The sequence below is a fragment of the Pelophylax lessonae genome, assembly GCF_965119305.1.
Source record: "Pelophylax lessonae genome assembly, chromosome: 4".
NCBI classification, from domain to species: Eukaryota; Metazoa; Chordata; class Amphibia; order Anura; family Ranidae; genus Pelophylax; species Pelophylax lessonae.
Genome location: NC_138771.1, coordinates 289,500,236 through 289,517,434, shown reverse-complemented (window position 1 = coordinate 289,517,434; position 17,199 = coordinate 289,500,236). Strand labels below are relative to the sequence as shown.

Below are 17,199 nucleotides of genomic sequence, written 5' to 3'. Positions count from 1 at the left end.
ATAGAGAGAATTACAGATGGAGAGGCAGACAGGTAGAGACAGATTGATAAATATTATATAATATAAGATAAAGATGGAGAGAGAGAGAGAGAGAGAAAAAGAGAAATGGAGAAAGAAGCAGAGAGGTAGGCAGAAAGAGAGAGAGAGAGGGAGAGAAAGAAAGAGAAGAAGAGAGAAAGATAAAGAAAGAGACAGAGAGATAAAGATTATATAATACAAAATAAAGATAGATAGAGAGGGAGAGAGACTGAAATGATAGAGATACAGCAGAGAGATATATATATATATATATATATATAGAATATATATATACACAAACACATACATATTATATATATATATATACATGCAATGTCTGTGCGATGCAAATTCAACCATACAGATTGTATGGCTGAATTCGCATTGCATCCGGACACAACTCACACAGGACCCATTTTTGGTCCGCAGCAGAATTGGATCGCATGGTGGTTCACACCTATGCGATTCATGTCCGAACTGACAGTTTGCACTGCGATATGCGAACTGATCTGGGGGTGTTAACTCTGTATTGACACCCCCAATGATTTGCATATGGCAGTGTGAACTGCTTGCGATTTGAATGCGATGCGGGAACCCGCAGTGGATTCACAGGGTTCCCGCATTGCATTTATGTAAACCGGCACTAAACCCAGAAGCTGAAATCAGTATTCCTTTTGCATAATCAAACCTATAACTGGCTGGAGGAAGATAAATATCACTTGAAGACAAAACTGCACTTTGTTTCAAGGCGGGGTCTAGGGAGGGGCCAGAGGTGGGGTCTAGGGAGGGGCCAGGGGTGGGGCTTAAGGGGCCCCATCAGGTAGGCTGTACGGGGCCCCATGATTTCTATCAGCGGCCCTGCCAGGAACACCATCCACACCGTCAAACATGGAGGTGGAAACATTATGCTTTGGGAGTGTTTTTCTGCTAAGGGGACAGGGGGACAACTTCACCACATCAAAGGGACGATGAATGGGGCCATGTACCATCCAATCTTTGGTGAGAACCTCCTTCCCTCAGCCAGGGCATTGAAAATGGGTCGTGGATTGGTTTTCAGCATGACTATGACTCAAAACACACGGCCAAGGCAATTAGACCAAGGAGTGGCTTAAGAAGAAGCACATTAAAGTCCTGGAGTGGCCTAGCCAATCTCAAAACCTTAATCCCATTTAAAATATGTGGAGGGAGCTGAAGGTTCGAGTTACCAAACGTCAGCATCGAAACCCTAATGACTTGGAGAGGATCTGCAAAGAAGAGTGGAACAAAATCCCTCCTGAGATGTGTGCAAACCTGGTAGCCAACTACAAGAAATGTCTGACCTGTAATTGCCAACAAGGGTTTTGCCACCAAGTATTAAGTCATGTTTTACGAAGGGGTCAAATACTTATTTCACTCATTAAATGAAAATCCATTTATACATTTTTTAAAATGCGTTTTTCTGGATATTTTTGTTGTTATTCTGTCTCTCGCTGTTCAAATAAAACCGACCATTAAAATTATAGACTGATCGTTTCTTCTTCAGTGGGCAAATGAACAAAATCAGCAGGGGATCAAATACTTTTTTCCCTCACTGTAACTAAACTGGTGGGGGGGGGGGGGGGGTGTGATGACTACAATCACTAGACCCAGGGAAACCACAAACAAATGTTACTGTATGTACTCCTGGATGGTTCAAAACTCAATGAATCTGAGGATAGGGAGGGGGCTTTTTACCTTGTTTTGATTTGTGTTTCCTGTTGAAGGCGGAGCCAATTTTCTTTCAGGTAGCTGTCCTTTAGGAAGATTATGGAAAAGGGCTTTTGAAGTCACACAAAAAGGGCTCTTTCACATGGTAGAATTATTTAAATTGCAGCAGTGTTGAGGGTAATTTCAGTAGCAGTCAGGATAATACAATTTCACTTTTCCCCCACATGTAATCATTTGGCATTTAACAACAGCAATATTACTGCAATGCCCTTGCCGATTGGCCTCAATAGGAAATATATGTCATGCTGTCAATATTAGACTTAACAAGCACAGACATCATTAGGGTTAAATTAGAGATGCCACAGTGAAATATCAAGCCCTGCAGAAAAAGATATTGAATGAAGTGAAAAAAAATGTTGCATGTCATGTTAGAGACAATAAACATCATGGTTATGCCCTTGGATGGCTTTGGAAGAAATACAGATGTTTAAAGCCTAAGTTTTTAGGGTTTTTTTTTTTTTTTTTTCAGTGAGCACAGGTGATGGTACATGAATTCAGTGAGAAGTGCACCTTGTGCTGGTGGCAATGAAGGGTTTAGCACTGGGAAACATTTTTTGATAGATAAGTAGTACATTTTAATTTATACAGCCGCAGGATCTGTCATAGGGAATCATAAAGTGTACAGACTATGTCCACCCTTTTCGGCACCCCTCTTCCATTCATAGAAACTGTACTGTAGCTTTCGACAATAAAAAGTGATCTTTGATTCGGGGATGGGCAGATAAATGAAAGGTCAGGCTCCTCCGCGTGAGAAAATTAAGCCCAGGAACTGCATGGTGGATGTTGCCAGGTACAGAGGGGACAGGCCACTAAACATCTGTTGACAGATCTTCTCTAGCTAGTATGAACTGGAAGCCATGTGCATTTTGCTACTTCTGGTTTTGACTGTCACTTTTCTCAACTGTTGTTCCAAGGGAAGAATAGGTTGTAAAGCTTTTTTTCTTCTAAAACAAGCACAGTATACGTACCTGCTCTGACACGCAATGGTATATGGCACTCTCCCGACAGGACCGATCTGGGAATCCATACAATACACTGCAATACAATCAATGGGTCCTAAGGTGGAGTATGAGTCTCTGGGGGATGGGAGGTAGCTGTCCTTAGTGGCTGCCAGCTGGAGCACGGAGTAGCTCTGAAAAGAAACCAAACACCTGCTAATGCTGCACTTAGTTGGCGCTGCTTTGCTCTATACTTACCTGCTCTGTGCAATAGTTTTGCCCAGAGCTGCCCCTAATCCCCTCTTCTAGGGTCAGCTGCTGGGTCTCTGGGGTCCTCGTCCATTCTGAGTGCCCCCATAGCAAGCCCCTTGCTATGGGGGCACCTGTGTGAGCTCGATCCCAAGCCAGGCTGCGTGCCTCTATTTAGATATAGAGCACAACTGGGCCCCATTCCACGCTCTCTACTCAACAGGGTTTGACAGCAATAGGAGTCAATGACCCCCGCTGCTCTAGGCCAAGCCTGAGACCGGGGAGAGTGAAGAAGAGCTGCTGCAAATGTGCAGAAAGGAAGATCCCTGGCATCACGGTCAAGTGCAGCCAGACATCGCCTTTATTAAGACATTGGTGTATACAGCACAAACCATCAACATGTTTCCGCCATAACCACCCTACATATGATAGACATGAGTTTGACTGTTATGGCGGAAACATGTTGACTGTTTGTGCTGTATACACCAATGTCTTAATAAAGCTGATGTCTTGCTGCACTTGTCCAGGATGCTGGTGATCTTCCATTCTTCAGCAATCTGTGCCTGAGCACAGTGCTACTGGCCATTCAACCGTGGATGTTAACTTAAAGGGGTAGAAGCGCTGCTTTCGTTTCATGCTGCAATCATGCACAGCCCTGGGGGTTGTTGGTGGAGATCTACAATTGAATTTTTTTTCTTTTTTTTTTTATCCCAATGCAGAGAATGCATTAAGGTAAAAATAGCCTTTCCCTTTACAACCACTTCAATGGAGAACAATCTGTGCTCCCTTAGCTTCAGTGGAGAGCAGGGAAGACCTCAGAGGTCCAATAGTAAAGAGAACCTATCACTATAAATGTGATATTGCATAGGGGGAACTTGGGCCCCCTGATGATGGAAAGAAGTACCTAGGGCTATGACAAATGTTGTCCCCTGGAGACATTTTCCTATCAAGCCAAGGAAGGGGCATGACTACATGTCCGTGGGGACTAGAGAGCTGCAACAGGACAAGGGGAAAAAAAGGAAGCCCAGGGCTGGAGTCAGTTTTATTGGGAGCTAAGAAGTAATCTCAAGAGAGTTGCTGTCTTGGAGAGTCTCCTGCCCTAATGTTAACTGGGGATGCTGGAGAGAGAGCATGATGTCTACCCACAGGTCACAGCTGTGAGAGATCGCCAATGCCAGGCCCTGAGTCGCCACTGACATCCGTTCCTTAGGAGATCATCCCTACCGAGTGCTGGGTCACAGGCAATGTCACCAATTCCAAACAAAGAGCAAGAGGAGGTGTAGTGACAGATTGTTAGTGATAAGCTCAGGGCCCGAACTTTCCTGCCCACCTCTTAAAGGGACAGTGTCTCCTATTTTTAGGATACAGTTTGGGTACTTCTGCTCGATATTGTGGGATCCACGCAAATCCAAGGGCTTCAATGCCAGAACTTTAGGTACTAATTACTGACCAGGGTGTGGGGTTTGGAGAGAATGACTAACTTTAATTCCCAGTAGTGCTCATAAGTTGGGACCTTTTTGGCTTTTTGGTTCGGGGCAGAGACATTTGGTTATTCAGTTAATTATGGTATTATACAAAATTGGTACCTGTTACTGTTCACAGTTAATGCCAATTTGTTTATTGAATTACTGGGTGTGCTGTACAAATGTTCACCCCTTTAGCCTTGGTGTGTCAGAAGTGATGGCATTTTTGAAAGGGTCATTGTCATCCAGATTCAGGGGACTCAAACATCTGCGGTCCTTTTGGGAGTAAGCGCTACACATATCACTGTGAACACTAGAGTGAGAACAATAATTCTAGGGCCATCACTCCAAAGTTAACTCTAAATGAATGACATGAAAGAGTTTTTAGAACATTGCCTATGAACAATTTTGGATACTGAAATTTGTCACCATTTGAAAGGTACACAAAATATTAAGGCTTTCAAGGCTATTTGCTGCGCAACCTCATTTTTTAAAATGATATAAAACATTACATTTGTGTGCACTAAAATTAACTTTATTGTTTTGTTTTTTTACTGAAAATTTGCGCTCCATAAACCTTTGCGTAAATATCATGTAACTTAAAAAATTGGAGTGAACAAAATTTTATTCTCCATGGTCTCTGCTTTCAGAAAATTTATAATGTTTAAGGGTTTTAATTAGTCTTGAGGTTTAATCTTCAAACAGTTTTAAACCCACAACCAAAAATGTAATATATTGTATTGCAGCTTGTCAATCATTAAATGTGCTGGCTGCATTTAGTTTTCTTTTTTTCCCCTGTTTTCACCTGGCAATCTGACCAGTAACATACCTCCACTCTGGAGGAAGGAGCACAGGGGCACCTTTGGACAGCAGTATTGTTTGTCTGTGGTGAGGGGAGAGATGCACTAGTAGATTTAGATACACTGACAAACTGAAGCCAAACTCCAGCTAACACTTTTTAGGGTACTTGTACACAGTACTGATGTTTTAACATCAGTATTCCTGGCAAAATTACTTGCGTTTTGTTTTGGATGCATTATGCCTTTCATTGTATTCGCCCTGTTTGTAAAGGTTTGCCTGTTTCCATAGCAGATTAGCAGCGTTATCCTTTTTGTTGTGGACTTTTCCATTTGTTAGAGCAGTCCTGTGACTGGCGCCTTGATCAAAACGTTTGTGGCAAAATATGGACAACTTTTTTACATGCTATGATTTTGATATGGTATTTTAATTTAGCAATGTTGTTATTGCCATCTTGAGGTTATTTTTTAACTTAGGCCAAATAAATTTGTTTTATTGAGCCAATAACTTGAGTTGTCAGTAATATGGACACAAAATTACAACTATTTCTGTGAAACAGCTGAAAACATAACTAGGCTGACATGATTTATAGAACTGTTATGTATTTGTTTTAGCTGGAACAATTCCCTCTCTGTTATGTAAAGCCAGAACAGCAATATAAATCTGGCAGGGAGGCTAACCCTTCCCTTAGCCTGAAGTATATTCAATACTAGTCAATTATCTTGCTCATTCAATAAACCAGTACAATGAGGAGACAAGGCAGACAGTGAGAATTGGGGGCTGTGGGTAACCTACTTTGTATATTGCTCTTTTGTGAAGCCCCTCTAATTGCTCACTGCTCTTTTGTAAAGGACTCCCTCAGGTGTCCATGTCACTTCCTTCATGATGTAGAAACTTCCTATTGGCTATACAATGGTGTATTCCTCTCAGGATCCAGAAGAGGAATGCCATTGTAAGGGGACTGCCAGTGACTGGACAGTATGGGTACATCTTCTGGTGGCCCTGGTTAGGGACCCAGATGGAAGACTTAGGTGAGTATACCCTGCTTCATAAAATTGGAGTTTAGCCCCTGTGCATGAGATTCCAGCATTTTCATGTAGGCAGAAGGCACAGTCTGCAAAACTCTGAGTGACTGAAAGTTGTAGCAATAGGACAGGTAAATGGAGTATGCATCCAGAATTCAGACTTCAAGCATTCTGGGCATTTGTCCAGCACCAGGAGCTTTCAGCTTCTTATAGTTTTACAGGCTTCCAGCAGTGGATCTGGATGGTGCACCTTTGACTTCCACCAGGGCCACCAATAAGGACACCACTGGTCAACAGAGGGCCCAGAGAGCTGACAAGCAGAGGGAAGGGGATCCTGGACAGCAGGGGATGATCGGGGAGGTGGGCGGAGGCATTTACTAGAACTATTCCCCTGTAGCTCTCTCCTACAGCCACTGACAGCCGTCTTTCCCTCCTCTCCTTCCTGCTTTTTTTTAGCTGCTGCAGGGGGGAACTACAGGGGATCAGTTCCAGTAAATACCCCCTCTTACCAAAGCAGCGCTGCTGGCTTCCCTTCCTCTCCCTCCTGCTGGCTACCGAGGGGCACGGGGGGGATTGTTTCAGGATGGAGAACAGGGAGGCTGGTTAACATGTTGTATTTACTTGCCCCTTCCTTTTCAAAATAAACAGTGATTGATCTGTACCTATCACCCACTGTATTCATTTATAACCGAAGCATAACCAGCTGTGTTTACAATGCTTCAGTTTGTGAATGAACAGGGAGCCTTCGTACAGAACGTCTCCTGTTCAATCATCTACAGTGTAGCTGAGGCTGCAGAGAGAAGATTGGGGATCTATGTCCTTGACTCATTTCTCGGTTTCAAAAGTGAGACATCAGTGGTCTGTTTAAACCGCTGATATGTCACCAAAGCCCCCCTCTCACAACAGCGTTTAACACATTTTTTTTTAAATAGTTAAAAATTGTAAACCGATAAATCATTTTAAAAATGTACATGGGTTCTCTGGCCCACACTGTGTGAATGACCAGTTTGCTTGTGTGGCTGTAGCGATCTGTCACTCTATGGGATGCAGGGGCTGTACGAACACAGCTGTAGGTCCTAATTTGACCCAGGTGTAGGTGAGAAATGTAAAGAAAAAGGGGTTTGAATAACCCCTTTTTCTAGATGGGATGGTGACAGGCTAGCTTAACGTTAAGGAAGCCATCTTAGGGATTTAGGTGGGCATAGCTGTTGCTAGGGCAGGTTAGATAAACAAGGCTACGTTTGGTTAGAATAAGCCCCAATCAGAGTGGGAATTCACTGTAGCTAGGGAGTTTAGGCTGTTAACCAGTTTTTTCCTGTTTTTCCCGCCTCCAGAGCCTGCCTGTGGGATACTTAAGGGGGCTCAGTTTGAGATGTTTTCACTCACCTCAAGACTAGCTTCGTGTCAAGACACCAGCGTTCTGTTCCCCTCCCCCCCTCCCCTTTTGTTTGTCGCGGCCAGTTTATGCTTGTAGGGTCACCTTTGCGTAGTGCAAAGGGGGACGATATTGGTGATATAACTGTTTATTCCAAGAAATTAAGGTTGTGGATAATTCTTGGATGTTATTATTATATTGGTTTAACCTGGATCTTAGTGATCGGGTTAATTTTATATGTTATTATATATATTGGTTTAACCAGGATCGTAGTGATCGGGTTAATTTTATGTATATGGATGTTTTAAAGTATTTAAACAAGCATTAAACGGCCGCAGCCTTTTAAAATCCAAATTGGTGTGGAGTGTCATCATTTCTTTTAGAATAAGTTAAAGTAATAGAAATTAAGTCCTGTCTACCATCCCATGCACATTGCTTTTTTAGGGAGTATGGTCGTGACCAGTAGGTAATATGGTGCCACAAATCCTATAAATACCCTAGTGAGGTGGTGACGCGCCATCTAAGCCTATCCCCAGACGATGTTACATCTGACTAAACGCGTAGTGTGGGGCTTATGAAGGTTACATCACCACATTATCACTCTCTGATTGGTTGGCTACGGAGGAAGGCTCTGTAGGAACGCCGCGGATTCCACTGGCAAGGTTTTTCATGAATGCTTTTTTAATTTTGGATTCTGTAATTGCAATTCTTCACTTTCTTTAATTAAGCATTTTAAATCACTGCACTATGTTAGCGCTTTTCTTTTCTTGGAGATACCTTTTGAGTCTCATAAACTTTCCTCAGTGGTCTTAGGATTTATGGTTTTGAGCGAGACCCTATTCCCTTGTGCTTGAGGTGACCACCTATAACTTAGTGGTCCACAGGTTCCAGTAAGGAGACTTAATACTCATTTAGGGTGTGAAGTGGATTGGTTCTTTAGTCACCCTATCCTTACCTGACACATCTTTTTGGTTGGTGTATCCCCTTCATTCACGTGGATAATCTGCCTGGGACTGATCTTTTGTATACATCATGATATGGACCCAATTTTCTTAATTTTTTTCCTTTTTTTGTATTGGGTTTATGAATGGTTTTTAGAGCTGCACTTTCTTTTATTTCTTCTTTGGAGTGTGTATCTTTGCTCTTAGTTCCGGCAGCTCTATATTTACTCTAGCGCAGTGTTTTTTATTTGAGAAATGCACATTGTCTGTGTTCAGGGTGTAGACCTGTACCAACACGCCTGTGAAATTAGGATCGGTGGCTGTGTTTGAACAGCCACTGCGCCCCCTAGTGTAACATAGGTTATGTGCACACAGCTCCAGCCACTAAAAAACACAAAAGTCACACTGTATAGGCCACAGTGCCTATGTGAATGAGCCTGAAAACCTCATCCACACACAGAGCTTTATTAATTCCATACAGTTTTTTTAATAGATTTAGGTAGGCTGTACAGTGCCCCGAAATTTCCAACAGCAGCCCTGACTTCCGCCCATATGATAAAACTGTGATTTTATGCACAAAGGCTAAACATCCAGTGTGCAGGAAGATTTAAAGTGGGTCTAAAGGCAAAAATACTCACCTATGCTCCAATGCCAGGCCCTTACTGGCATCTTCTCCTGAGCTTCTTCCGGGTGCCGGTCATTGGCTGTCTTGATTGGCCAGTGCGGGATGGCCTTACCCCTGCATATGCGTGTATTCATTCATCTCAGCACATTGGCACTGTGCCTAAAATATTAACGTGTATATTCTGCAGATAATTGCAGACAGGCAGGTACATTTTTTTTTTATTTTAGAAGAGATATTGCTTGTCTCTGCAGCAAGAAGAAGAAGAAACAAAAGAAGACATCCATGATGGGTTGGAGGTAGTTCATGTTTTGACCAGAGTTGGAAAAAAAAAATTGCTCCTGCACACACCACACTAGTTGTTCCAATCGGTATGAAACCTCAAAATCAAAATAAAGCAGCAGTAAACCATGAAAAAAAAATAAAAATAAAATCTTCAAGTTAATGTCATAATGTGCTAGTATGCATTGGAGGTCCCGGAAGGATGGGTGTTGTGTCTGTAGCTGGCCGGCTTACCTTTCTGATTTACGATTCCAGATTACCACTGTCTTGTAAGTGTGATTAACTTCCTTTTTCAATAAACTCTCATTTGTTACTACACTATGGCGAATCTTCTATTATATCTTTTGGGGAATACCTTGTGACAAGCTGTCCATCACTTTGAGAAACATCAAGGAGAGGTCAGTTTGGTGCTATTGACATCAGTGTATCTTGGCATACTTCCAGCGCTGTTGACCCTTGTGGTCTCGTCTTTCTGGTAAGCAGGTCATCTAAATGTTGGTGGACAAAGTTTCATGGTGGTGTCTCTTTTTCTGCACGGTTCTATTTTGATTTGAATACACCATAGTTGGACTTCTACCATATCACCTTTTGGACTAATACTTTTAATTTATTTTTGGTGTTTGTTTGCATCACAATTTTTTGTCACAATAATGTTTTTTGATTTCAAGTTTAGCGCAACTTATTTTTATTTTTTGCCCATGCAAGTGGTGAGGCTACAGCATGAGCTTTGCAAGTCACAGCGACCCCTGTGGTGGGATGACTATTGCACAACAGACCTGAACCAGAACTTGCAGCAGACTTGCAGAATGTTTGCAAAGAAATTTGATCTGGAGTTGTGCAATGCAGACTTGCTACAATTGTGCAACAAACTTGTGAAGCCTGGCAAGTGTAGCAATAGCTTAGCAAGTCATTTTCAAACTTGTAGCACAATTACTTGATATCTGGGTACTGGTTCGTGGGGTGGTCTATTTGTTTGATTGGGGGGGGGGATTTCTGAAGTCTAAGTAATGTTCATTAACTAAATGATTATGTTTGAAATATAGTAAACTAATGGTTTGTGTTCCAGTTCATTATACTAACTACATTTTGCCCTGCCAGTCTCTAATTGGAGTCATTATTATCAGCTAAAATTCCTGTGCATGGGGACTGTACGCTTTTGGGAAGTATTTGCCTTACGAATCCCTTTAATCAAAAGGAAAAACAGTTTCTTCAATACATATTCAGTTAAATCTGAAGGATATAGGGCATGCTATCTTCGTGTTTTACTTTTATCTTCTGCCTGATGATTCTCTTGTGATGTTTAATATATTCATAACAAATGAATAATCAATACTCATTCCTATTTTAGTTTCCTGCAGGCTAAGATAACTTACCTTTTTTTTTTTTTTTTTTTTCATCTCAAAACAGAATAATATTTGATAAAGACTGATATCATTTTTATCTATATCAAATATTTTCGAATTCAAGTTGAAATGGCCAAAAGTTAAAAAATGATATCTTCTTTAGTTTGGTAGGTATGAAATATTGAATATGACTATTTTATATTTTCCACCTTCGGCTAGGAGCGCTTCTGTGTGCAGTTCTCTCTCTCCTATTCATTTGTTTGCTACTACTTTACACAAAGCTGGATGACACAGCAGAAGGGCACATCTCTTCTCTCTGTCTTATGGGCCATACACACTATAAGATTTTCTGAAGACTTTTTCCTGTAGACTTACCAAAACCATATAATATGAGGTCAAACCTAAACACTTTCAATTTGTATGCAATCTGGCAGGCCCTTGCACTACATAGAAAAGGTAAATCTGATGGAAATCTAACCACAAAAGTTGGACAGTGTGTATCCAGCTTAAATTTATATGGCTTTGTATAAACTATCAATGAGATAAATACGACTGAGCAAATGCTGCTGGGCTATCTTATTAGGAAAAAAAAAAGAGCTCTCTGTAAACACAGCATCGGAGGATCCACATTTAGGATTAAATGCTTGTATACTGAAATTTTTATACCAGTTATGAAAAGTTACATAAAAGGTGTACACACTAATACATATTCAAAAATAATTTAGATAAAATTTACCAAACACTATAAAAGTTTTTTTTTTTTTTTTAACCACTTCTGGACCAGAATGTTTTCCCCCTTAATGACCAGGCCATTTTTTTGCAATACAGCACTGTGTTATTTTAACTGCCTATTGTGCGGTCATGCACAGCTGTACCCAAAAAATTTATGTCATTTTATTCCCCACAAATAGAGCTTTCTTTTGGTGGTATTTGATAAAAAAAAACAATATATTTTACTTTCTGCTATAAAACATTCCCAATAAAAAAAAATTTTAAATCTAATTTTTTTCATAATTTTAGACCAATATGTATTCTGCTACATATTTTTGGTAAAAAAAAAAAAAAATCCCCATAAGTGTATATTGATTGGTTTGCGCATCTACAAACTAGGTAATAGATTTGTCATTTTTTTTTTTTTTTTCATATTATTATTTTTTCTTTTTTACTAGTAATGGTGTGATCAGCGATTTTTAGTGGGACTGCGACATTGGGGCGGACAGGTCGGACACCTAACTGACATTTTTGGGAAAACCAGTGACATTACTACAGTAATCAGTGCTAAAATATGATTTTTTTTTTTTACTGTACTAAAAACACTGGCAGGGAAGAGGTTAACACCAGGGGCGATCAAAGGGTTAAATGTGTCCCTAGGGGGTGCTTTCTAACTGTGTGGGGGTTTTATTCACTGAATAAACACAAAGACCTGTGTTCCTAAATAAGAGGAACATGGGATCCCCGTGTTCATTAGTGACAGAACAGCGGTCTGCCGTGCTTACAACACCAGACCACCATTCTGTCTCCACAGGGAGCGATCACGGGTGCCTGGCAGCAATTGCGGTCGCCAGACCCACTGATTGGCTCCACCTGTAGCCAATCGACGCATGCGCGTGCCCCCACTAGCGGTCACACAAAACAACGTAGTTACGCTGTTTTGCAGGACAGAGCCGACTTGCCGCAGTATATGTACTAAAGCAGTTGTTTCCAATCTCAGTCTTCAGTCTTCAAGTCCTTCAGCAGGCCATGTTTTGGGAATTTCTCTTTGATAAAATGACTGTCATAAATACAAAGCTGTAGACATTGATTTAAAGCCCCTTTTAACCACCTCAGCTCCGGAAGGTTTTACCCCCTTCATGATCAGGCTATTTGCTGCTATTTAGCAGTGAGCTATTTTAACTGGTCATTTCGCAGTCATGCAATGCTGTACCCAAACAAAATTTATATAATTTTTTCCACACAAATAGTACTTTGGGTGGTATTTGATCATCACTGGGTTTTATATTTTTTTATTTATTATATAAACAAAAAAATACTTTCTGCTAAAGAGCCAGTTCACATTTGTGCGGCTGCGGCGTTCGCATGTAATGTCGGAGCGCACTGCTCCTTCATTACATGCGATCGGCTGTGCGGTGCGAGTTTAGCCATACACTTTGTATGGCTAAATTCGCACCGCACCCGCAGCAAACACGCACAGGACTCTTTTTGGCAGCCGCATCAGGATCGGATCGCACAGCGGTTCACACTTGTGCGATCCGATCCTGTGCGAACTGCAAGATCGCACTGCGATATGCGATCAAACTGGGGGTGTCGTTAAGATTACATTGACACCCCCAGCATATCGCATATGGCAGTGTGAACTGTCGGGGGTGCGTTTGCGATGCGGGAACAGGCTGCGGATTCGCAGCCTTCCCGCATCGCATAAGTGTGAACCGGGGCTTAACCAGTTGCCTACCTTCAGCGTCTTACACACGTCAATAAAACCCCCTCCTCTGTACACAAGGCGTCTCTTGTACGCCCTGCTGTTTATTATCTTCCTCTGCTCCCTCCCTGTGCACAGCGGCGGGAGGCCTGTATCTGTAAAAAGATGAGCTCCTGTCCTGACCAAATGACTAGGAGCCAGTCAGAAGCCTTCCTCAATGAACGATCACTCTGATAGCCAATCACAGTGAACATTTAAGGCCCGTACACACGTACCGATCTGCCGATTGTAGGCTTGTTAGTATGATGCTTCCGACAGCCGACAGCACACTTTCGGGCCGAAAAGAATCTGTCTTGCAAGCATGAAAATTTTTGTATGCCGACAACCAGAGCGGCCGATTGTTCGCCAGTCAGTACAGAATTCGGCCGACAGACAGCAGATTTGCAAGACTGGGCATGCTCAGAAAAGAAAAAACACAGGGAAAGTTAACCATTACATGACATCACTTCTGCAGTCGGCTGTAGTCGGTGGACAAAATTCTTGTGCAGTCTTTTGCACTTTTCAACAGACACCGACAGCCCTGGACAAAAGACGGCCGATCGTTCGGCCGACGATCGGTACGTGTGTACGGGGCTTTAGTGTAACATGTAACATGTAAGCCAAAACAAAAGTAATACACTGGCTAGTGGCTAGCTTATCTATTGAGTTCCCTGTCCTGAGCCAGGAATGTTTAGTGTGTGCACAGGGAGTTAGTTAAGTCTTGAGTAACCAAGACATGCTCTTATTTTACTACCTAACCTATTCATTTCAGCATGTATAAGCATTATTAAACCGTTTCATCTCTTGTTCCATGTTTCTAATTTCAATTAATTGTTGGAAAAAAAAATAACATAAAGCAGTTAGGTCCATATATATTTGGACACCGGCACAATTTTCATGTTTTTGGCTCTGTATGCAACCAGAATAAAATTAAACCGAAATAATCCAAATAAATTTTAAGTGCAGACTTTCAGATTTATTTCAAGGGGTTGAACATAAATATCAAGTACAAATTTTAGGAACTGCAACCATTTTTATACACAGACCCCCCATTTTCAGTGGCTCAAATGTAATTGTACAAATTAATATAATCATAAATAAAATGTTAATTTTTAATATTTTGTGAGAATCCTTTACTGGCGATGACTGCCTGAAGTCTCGAACTCATGGACATTACCAAAGACTGGGTTTCCTCCTTTCTAATGCTTTGCCAGGCTCTAAATGCAGCTGTCTTCAGTTGTCCTTTGTTTGTGGGTCTTTCTGCCTTTAGTTTTGCCTTCGGTAAGTGAAATGAATGCTCAATTGGGTTGAGATGATGTGATTGACTCGGCCGTTGCAGATTATTCCACTTATTTCCCTTTAAAAGCTCCTGGGTTGCTTTTGCAGTGTGTTTTTGGATCATTGTCTATCTGTGATGTGAAGCGCCGTCCAATCAACTTTGCTGCATTTGGCTGAATCTGGGCTGACAGTACATCTCTAAACACTGCAAAAATCATCTGGCTTCTTCTGTCACATCATCAATAAACACCAATGACCCAGTGCCACTGCAAGCCATGCATCCCCATGCCATCACGCTGCCTCCACCGTGTATTACAGATGACATTGTGTGCTTTGGATCATGAGCTGTTCCAATCCTTTTCCACACTTTTTAGTCCCGTCATTCTGGTACAGATTAATCTTAGCTTCATTCATCCATAGAATGCTTTTCCAGAACTGTTCTGGCTTTTCTATTCTTCAGGCATATAAATGGTTTGCACCTTGCGGTGAACCCTCTGTATTTGCTCTCCTGAAGTCTTCTCTTGATTACAGACTTCGAAAATGCTATGCCCACCACCTGGAGAGTGTCCTTAACTTGTCTGGATGTTGTGAATGGGTTTTTCTTTACCATACAGAGGATCCTGCGATCATCCACCACTGTTGTCTTCCATGAACATCCAGGCCTTGTTATGTTGCTGAGCTCCCCAGTGCATTCATCTTTCCTAAAAATTTACCAAACTGTTGATTTGGCCACTCCTAATGTTGCTGCTATCTCTCTGATAGATTTGTTTCATTGTTAACCACTTGCCAACCAGTCACGTTGACTGTACTGCGGCAAAGTGGCTCGTTCCAGTCCAGCTACGTAGACCTACGTTGCTGGACTCCTCCCCTTGTGGGCGGCGCTCGCGCGCCGCCGGAGGCTCGCTCCCGCTGTTTTCAGTCACAGCGGGAGTCGGGCCAGGGGAGGAGCAGCGGCGATCGCCGCCGCTCTTCCCTGATCGTTGGGGAATCGAGTCTGGAGATCAGCCCGCTTGTGTCCTAAGTGACAAACAGTGACAGAATGCAGGATTCAGCATAGCTGAATCTGCGATCTGTCCCTGTGTCACTCAGTCACCTCCCCCCACACATGTCAGTAAGCACCAGGCATACATTAACCCCTCCCTCTCCAATAAAATTAACCCCTTCCCTGCCAGTGTCATTTTTACAGTAACAGTGCATATGTATAGCACTGATTACTGTAGTAATGTCACTGGTACCCCCAAAAGTGTCAAAAATGTCAGTCAAGGGTCTGATCTGTCCGCCGCAATGTCACAGTCCCGCAAAAAAAATCGCAGATCGCCGCCATTACTCGTTAAAAAATAAAAACACCAAAAATGACAGAAATCTTTCCCTTACTAAACGCGATAACTTTTGCGCAAACCAATCAAAATATGCTTATTGTGATTTTTTTTACCAAACATAGGTAGCAGAAAACAAATTGGTCAAAAATTTTAAAAAAATTGATTTTTACATCTTTTTTGGGGGGGGGGGGGGGGGGAATTTCATATAAAAAATGTGAAAAATATTGTTATTTTTTCAAAATGTACGCTCTTTTTTGTTTATAGCGCAAAAAGTAAAAATCGCACAGGTGATCAAATACCACCAAAAGAAAGCTCTGTTTGTGGGTAAAAAAGGACATAAATTTTGTTTGGGTACGGCGTCGCACGACCGCGCAATTGTCAGTTAAATTCGCACAGTGCCGAATCGCAAAAAGTGGCCCAGACGTAAGACTGCAAAATCCTCCGGTGGTAAAGTGGTTAAAGCCTTGCAATGGCCTGTTTCACTTACATGGACAGCTCCTTTGAAGGCATGATGTAGGTTCACAGCAATAGATTCCAAATGCAAATATCACACTTAGAATTAACTCCAGACCTTTTACCTGATTAATTGATGAAGAAATGAGGAAGGAGCAGCCCACACCTGGTCATGAAACTGCTTTTGATTCAAATGTACAATTACTTTTGCCCCCTTGAAAAAGGGGGTTGACTATTCTTAAGAGCTGTAATTCCTAAACCGCTCCTCTGATTTGGATGTACATATCCTCAAATTAAACCCGAGAGTGTGCACTTTCAGCCCATATCTGTTATATAGTTATAGCTTGAATATGTTTGTTTAGGTAAATTCCTGAAGAAATCTAAAAGCGTGCATGTGTTCAAATATATATGGACCTAACTGTATATGCATTGTTATCTTTAAGGATTTACTGTTAAAACAAATATGTGGTTTAGGGTATATCTGTTTTATTGCAAATCAGTAGGAACTTTAAATCACTGATGCATTATGAGAAAAATTAGATCCCTTTGTTTCTTATCTCTGCTTTGCAGGGATAAGAGACGGAGAGATTTTTCCCTTTGTACCGGGCCCTGTGTTGATGAATCAATGCAGGGTTCTGGGCTGTGACTGGACACAGCCAATAAGCAGGTCCCAGCCAGGAATCATTGGCCAGGACCTGCTGACAGACTCCCACTTTGTACAATTGCAGCTGGTGTTAGTGGGTGTCAACTGCATGGGCCTACATTATGAGCAGGCAGTCCACAAGTGGTTGAAGGTGAAGGAAATCCTGAAAATATGGCCTATTCGGGGTATTTGAGGACTTAGGTTGGGAACCATTGCTGTAAAGGAAACCCCCCCCCCCCCCCCACCTTGGG

At 41.9% G+C, this 17,199-nt stretch overlaps 1 protein-coding gene across 1 annotated transcript in view; it reads left to right on the top strand.

Moving 5' to 3' along the window:
- The window catches only part of ACSS3 (acyl-CoA synthetase short chain family member 3), a 220,542-nt gene that overhangs the window by 64,292 nt on the left and 139,051 nt on the right, over positions 1–17,199 (top strand). The window lies entirely within an intron of this gene.